Here is a 7728-nt window from a genome sequence, read left to right as displayed (position 1 = left end):
TTAAACGTGAATGAGAGGCAGAGATAATTAACGAGAGAAGGAGAAGAGAAACAGAGATACACGGTTAAGGGTTTTCAGGCTTTCGTCTTCATCTTCTGGGTTAAGGCATCTGTGGTTGAAACTAAGGTGAATTAGTTTCTGGTCTTTCTTCTTTGTGGTACCTGAAACAAAGGAAAGAAGAGAGATACGTGAGTTTAACGGTGAAGGAACAAACTCATTATTGTAAACACTTGATCGATTATAGTGGACCGTTGAGAGTACCGTCTCTCCCTAGACGTACCGAAAGGGAACTGGGTTACCAAATTTTCTTGTGTCTTGCTTGAAAACAACAAACAAACTAAGTATCAAGGTTAATTGATCTAAGTAGTTCAGGTTAAGAGCTAAGACTAGAGGTTGAAATCGATATTAAAACCTCACACTCCATGATCCGTCTTTTTTGGGTACTGAAGCACATGAACATCACAAGGACTTAAGCTTTCTTGCATATAGCCCTTAGACATCTGGATTGACCTTTCCAGCAAAGGTTGGTGCCGCGAGCTTTACGTCTCCATTTCCATGTCGTGCATCATCTTCTCTACCTTTGTTATGGTTGTGTTGTCTCCTTGGCCTCAAATAAGGAGATACTGGATCTCCATCCAAGTCAGACTCGTCATACTCCCCTTGGTTTGCTCTCTACACAATCAAGTTTCTTATGGGATCTCTACTTGCTGGTGGTAGTTGTTCAAGGCGATTTAAGTGATCTCATATGGTTTGGAATTGTGTTTGGAGATGGTTTCAAAGTTGTGTCTGGAGAGTTGCGAACATCTCAGCCAAATTTGGTACTCCCGTTTCTCCCATAGCCGCGAGTCTTCTGTCTAACAATCACACAAGTAGATCAAATGCAATGAAAGTTGAAAAGACGAAAATAGAAACTATGAAACTTGATGAACGGATCTGATGCAGCGGGAAGTTGAAGGACAGAATGAAACAAGGACAAAATCAAAGATGGGGACTAAAAAACACTAGATCTAGATGATTAAGATGCAAACAAAGATAGATCTACCAAACACATGCAACAAAAGACTAAAAACAAAATTTTATGGGTTTTCTTTTTTCTGGGAGGAAACAAAAACGGAATCAAAGAACAAAAAAAAATATTTTTATGGGTGATATAAGGATTTTTTTTTCTCTAAATCAATTCCTTAAACATGCTCATATCATTACACTATTTTAAGTGTCAATCCAAATGGGAAGAGATTGCTACAAATAGATTGCTTAAAAACTTCTTAATCCAAACAAACAAATTGGTTTTGAAGTTTGATGGGCTTGCGAGCCTAGGGTTGTTTTTGAACAAGCCCGTTGGTCCTCCTTAAGTTTTAAATTTATAAAACCCTAGTGTCTGCAAGTGCACAGATGTACGTTGTAGGACTTAAGGTGTCAATCCACATGCAAGAAACAACAAACTGGAAAGTAAGCAAACTCATAAACCAATAAAACATTTGGGATTTTTGGTTAAGATTCTAAAATAAACCTAATCTAGTATTCACAAGAAATGCAATGCAGGATGAATTGCTAAAAGAACATCTAAAGCACATCGACTCAAACTAAAGACTCTTAAACTCATAGGTGGCGATTTAGACTTCTCCGGTTTACTCTAATCGATGTATGGTGGCATTTCCAATTATCTTCCGGGCGATTTATCTTCATCTGTTTCTGGGAATCTGCATTGAACTAGAATAGACACATGCATGATTAACCAACTGTCGTCACCTTAATCAACTAATCTCTTAGATCTAGCAATTAACTCTCGCTCTCATGCTAAACTTAAGATCATGCATTGAACATTGAATTCGTCTACTCACATCTTCTCTATAGGTAGCTTTCGACTCCTATAGCGACTATGTTCTTCTGAAGCTAGGTATGGATGATCCGATACAGCACTCTCGTGGCTCTGATCGATCCTAGGCTCAGAGAATAGGTCATGAATCTACTCTCATGCTTTACGAATAACTTAGAAGAGATGAGATCCAGAATATGGCTAAGAACAATAGAAATCCTAATCGATATATATATATATATATATATGCTTGTCGTAATCTTCAAACAACTTGACTCTTTGAGACTAATCTACATAATGCAATGAATGATGAAAGACATAGAAGAATGCAAAAGAATTAAACAGAAAAGTTAATAAGATAAAAAGGAGAAAGAACAATGGATCTGGGGAATAATCCCCATCTCCATCGCCTAACCCTAGAAAAACAAAGTTTGGTGGCTCAAAATCTCATTACAGGAGCACACACCCGTTTAGGGCTGCTAAACAATGTATTTATAGGTCCTAAGGTCTTTGAGGTCTCATTTAGGGCTTCTCTGAAGAGAAATTGCGAAGTGGACTTTGATGTTGGGCCTTGTGGCTCGTCATAAGGTCCATCGGGGGTGAGAGTCTTCCAGGGCAGGTAAAACATGTGTTTCCCGTGGGTGAAAGTCTTCCGGGACTGGTGAACTGGGTCAACTTGGTCTCCATGTAGCTTTTGATTGCACCGTTGGATCTTTATGATGTAAAGTACTATGGAAAGCTGGTTGTCTCCTCTTGATTGTCGCCAAATTTTAGTTGGATCGGACGGTGAGAAAGTCTTCATTTGAGGCTGAACTTCTGACGGTCTGACTCTGAGCTAAAAATGTGGATTTCTTCCATTTTGCCATCATATTCCCTAAGTTTCCTGAAAAGAGCCTTGAAACTACAAATACATGGAAATCATAATAAAAGTTCCTAAAACTAATTAAAACATTTCAAAAAGCATTTGAAATCAATGGTGAAAAATGGTCAAAATCAGGTGTTATCAACTCCCCCAGACTTAAGACTTTGTTTGTCCTGAAATAAAACAAGATCTAATCTGGAAAAATATCATTCAACAAAAATGAGAGAGAACTAAAAAATATCAGAAACCATACTTCTAGACCTTAATTATAGACAAAGCATCAATCAGATCAAGTCTAGAAAATTCTCAGCAAAATACAAACATAACTAGTCTGTTAATCCGTCATGCGAAAATCTACACACTTAGAACTAACTTCCAGTCAACTAGCTCCTAACATTCATTAAAGCTTTTAGTGGTTCTCATCAAAAAGGATATTAAACAAGGCATTCAAGGTTAGGTATCAAAAAGGCTTTTTAATGGTAAGGCTGATGTGTTTAGGGTTACCTTCTTCTGGAGAGACAAGACATTATGCAAAACAGCAAGAGAGGATGGAACTGTAAATGCCCCCACAGTTTCAGTCACACTCTTCTTGATTCAAGATTTCTCATCTCCTTTCTTCAGGTTCTCCTTATATTTTCCCCAGACTTGGATTTTTGTCTAGGTTGTGAATTCATAACTCCTTAAGTACATACCTATTGCCTTGGCTCAAGTGATTTCGGCTTCTAAGACTCTTCAGGCTTTTAGTTTCCTTTCCTTTCTATTTTTTTTTTTTAGAAAGGGGAAACTGCCTTTTGACTTGGAGTCTTAGGGAGCACGAAAATTACCTTTAAAAATGAGTTTTTCTGAGGCATCATAAGATTTCTGGCACACTCCATTCTGGTATCTTTCAGTCTTTCTCTTGAGTGACTGAAAACTATGTTGTTCCTCCCTCTCCGGCGTTTTTGCACATATCTGTCAAACCTAAAAGAGAATGCATGAGGTTTGAACATGAAGGTTTGGGTTAAGGGTGTGGTACCAGATAAAGATGAACTTGCCATCTAGGACAACAAAGAGTGGTATCAATAAGCAAAAGATGTCCTAGATGTATATCATGATGCCTTTTTTAAAACCATTGATGAGAAAATTAGATGTCAAGATTAAGTTCAAGTAAAATGAGCTAGTATATCCTATCATAAAAGATCTTCATGAATAGAAGTCATCTTGTGGGATTTAGTAGTGTAAGTACTCTAGCTACCGCCTAGTATAGTACTAAACCTCGAAAGAGCTTTTATGAGTGATTGGTGTAGAAGCAAACTTGTTGGTTATCATCATCGATGTTGTCATTATTCCCTCAAAATGTTTTTGACATTTGAAAACACTTTTTGAAACTCAAAATATTTTGAAAAGGTTTAAGAAAATCGAAAAAAAATAGGAAAATTTTAAAGAAAATGCAGAATGCAATGGCTCATGCAAGAAAAGGTGGTAAATGATAACACCGGATTTTGACCATTTTTATGGATCACCTTAATGTCTTTTACAGGTGTTTTTACTCCATTTTCAAAGGTTTTCAAAGGATTTCTATGTTTCCAAATTTTAAAAGACTTTTGAGGTAATTTGGGATAAAGAGGCACAAATTGGAACAAAAAGACTATTTTGGATAAATGCAGACCGTCAGAACTCTCATGGAGAGACGAAGACCTTCTCACCGTCTGATCACCCTCAAAATTGGACAACTTATAGAAGAATCAACCAGCTTTCAAATGCACTTGGTTTGAAACATTCCAACGGTTGGATCTCAAGATATTCCATTAGCCCCGGAGCCACTCGAAGACGGCCAGCAAGTCACGCGACCGCGGCCAACAGCCCATTTCCCGCGGTCACAAGCCTCCCGACCGCGGCCAGCCACCTATTTCCCGCAGTCACGTCACTCTCGACCGTGGCCGGCAAACTCCGAACTAAAGCCCATATTTCTGAAGCCCAAAGTCATTCTCAGCCTCAATTCCAGAACCCTAAAGACCATGGAGTATTGAAGACTATAAATACTTGTCATTTAGGTCGTTTTTAGACAGAACCCTTCATACTTTACAGAAACCCTTTTTCCTTTCGCCGTTTTTATGCGATTTTTGTAGAAGATTTTTCAAGTCCGAGTTCTTCAATAGAGAAGCTTTCTTCATCTCTTTTCTTTACTGTTTTTGATTACTTTTATTAAAACCAATGATGATGTCGACCTCAACCATGTCTGAGTAGATCCCGAGTTGGGCTTAGGGTTCCCGAAAGGGGCTCTCATAATCGATTAAGACATCTAGGTTTATAGATCTGGGATTTCAACTTTGTTCTCTGTTTATTCTTGTTCTTATTGCATGTATGCTTGATTGATCACCTAGTACCTGATCTAGATAGTTAGTGTTGCGAAGTTTTCATTAAGTATCAGCCCTAGAATGAAACAGGCGATTTTTCCGTAGAAGTGGAAACCTACCTGCGGCGAGATCGTGAGTATTGACGAGTCTTGTGCAGCTCTTGCGTTCTCTCCATTCCAGGGCCAGAGTGGAAACCTACTGGTCAGGGTTGCGAGAAACAGTTGGTTATGATCACGATAGTGACGTAGTCATACCGCCGTACTCTAGCTCTAGAACCCTATATATCAATATCCGTCAATCCCAATCTATCTACCTTAGTGTTAAAACCGATTATGATCCCTTAGAGTTCCCAAAAGCTCAGCGTTTTTAGCCATAGTTTACAAACCAATCGATTTTTACTTGCTTATTTAGATCTGCATTTCAATTTCCTTAGTTCGATATTTTACTTGCTTTACTTGCTTTCCATTCGATTTTTCTACTTGCTTTCTAGGATAGATTTATTTGCTTTCTTTAAGTTTTAGTTTAATTCGTGATAAACAACCAACCTTTAAAACCAATCTAGTCTAGACATAAAGTTAAAAACCGTAGAAGAATACCAGGCACACAAATCTCTGTGGATTCGATCCCTAAATACTACAACTGATTAGCTGTGCACTTGCGGCTTTCATTTATTTTTGTTAAAGGTAAAACTTGTTCCCTCACGCAGTTGACACACATCAAGTTTTTGGCGCCGTTGTCGGGGATTTGTTTCGCTGCCTTTTGTTATTTTTCTTGTTTTAACTTCTGTTCTAGACACCTGATCTCTAGTTCTTTCTTAAAGTTTTGCTGAATTATCTTTCCTTTCTTTTGTTTTTCTTTGAATTGCATGAATACCAGGCGCAGACCTGTAGAAAACATTCCAATTCTAGACGAGGCAGACAGACACGAAAGAGAACTTCGAAGACTTAGACGAACGCAAGGAATGACCAACGACGACCAGCCTGGAGATCCTATTAACCGAGCTTTAAATATGGACCAAGACGGGTCCGAACATGGAGAAAATGAAGAGAATGATCACAGAGGAGGTGATCATGCTCGACAAGATAGAGAGGAGGATGAGATTCCTCCGAGAAACCACCAGAACCGCGAGAGAGAAGAGCGTGAAGACCTTGATGCACCTATCAATGCAGCCGATGGTGACCACCAAGGAATGCAGCCGAATGGACGCGGTAACCGTCCTGTTCCACAAGCAAATCAACACCGAAGACAAGCCAGAAACCACCACATAGCTGATTTTGATGCACCTACTCAAAATTTTCAGAACCGATCTGCAAATTAAGTTCCATTTCCGAACGGGAATGAGTTTGAAGTCAAGCCTCAAATCATCTCATTGGTGAAGCAAAACCAATTCCATGGAGTTCCTTCTGAACACCCAATGGACCATATCGACCTCTTTGAAGAAATCTGCAGCTTGATGAGAACAAACCAAGTTCCAGCAGACTATTTAAAGTGTAAGTTTTTCCCTTTTTCATTAGCAGACAAAGCTCACCGTTGGTTGAAATCTTTGCATGCAGGATCGATTACTAATTGGGAAGAGTGTAAAACTGCTTTCCTGAATCACTTCTATACTAAGTCAAGGTCGAATTTGTTGAGAACGAAGATCTCAAGCTTTCAACAAGGACCTACTGAATCTTTCTATGAAGCCTGGGAACATTTTAAGGAGTATGAACGTGATTGCCCTCACCATGGATTTCCTGGATCAAGCCTGCTGAACACATTTTACCGAGGTTTGCAACCAAAATACAAACTTTCACTTGATACAACTAGCAATGGAAATTTTGGACAAAAGACGATAGCACAAGGAAGAGCCCTCATCAAAAAATTGGCTCAAGCCAATAGCAATAATTGTCCTGAATACGATCTCTCGACGAAGCAAATCGGAACATACAACAAGGAGATAACCGAGTTGAAGAACATGATGAGCCAGCTTTTGAAGAGCAACAATTGCCCAATCCATGCTTGTGAGACCAACAATGGCGCAGAAGATGAAGGACCTAGTGATATCAATCACATTAATCAAGCCTTTCAAGAAGAAGAGGTGAACTATGTAGGAGCACTAGTACCATATCAAAACCGCTTCAACAATGGTTTCAACAACAACTTCCGGAATGCAAAGTACAACAATCTCTCTTACCGCAATCCAAATGTGGAGAATCCTCAAGATCAGTACTACCCACCTCAGCAAAAATCCTTCCAAAACAAGTTCCAAGGTGGAATCTTCGGAGGGACAGGAGCTTATCAACCGCGACAGCCATATAACTACCAAGGTACGGGTTTTAACAATCAATTTGTACAACAGCAAGGAGTCACGACGAACCAGCTAGCTTCACAAATCGGTAGACTTGAACAGTCCATCCAACAGCTCGTTATAACGAACGAAAAAGCATCTAAAGACGTGAACGTGAAAGTTGACTGCATGTACAATGACCTGAACGGGAAGTTTGAAGCTTTATCTTCGCACGTCAAAAAGCTAGACGTACAAGTTGCCCAAACAGCCGACTCTATGAAGAGGCAAAGTGGAGTTCTTCCAGGAAGAGTTAAAGATAATCCTAAGAGGTTTTGCAACGCCATAACAACATTGCTCGAAGAAGAGGCCAGAACCGATGGAGAGAAAGAAGAAACCCCAATCTTTGTACCACTTTACAAGGATGTCGATGCCAAGCAGCCACCATTTA

The 7728-nt window shown here is 39.3% G+C and overlaps 1 non-coding gene across 1 annotated transcript; it reads right to left on the bottom strand.

Moving 5' to 3' along the window:
• Positions 1–6636: 6636 nt before the first annotated feature.
• Positions 6637–6745, bottom strand: LOC112087356. Its single transcript, XR_002900040.1, has one exon. It is a non-coding gene; the product is annotated as a small nucleolar RNA R71 (small nucleolar RNA).
• Between the last annotated feature and the right edge of the window lie 983 nt (positions 6746–7728).

This window comes from Eutrema salsugineum, unplaced genomic scaffold (assembly GCF_000478725.1).
Source record: "Eutrema salsugineum unplaced genomic scaffold, Eutsalg1_0 scaffold_18, whole genome shotgun sequence".
Lineage (NCBI taxonomy): Eukaryota > Viridiplantae > Streptophyta > Magnoliopsida > Brassicales > Brassicaceae > Eutrema > Eutrema salsugineum.
This window is presented reverse-complemented; position numbering and strand designations above follow the sequence as displayed.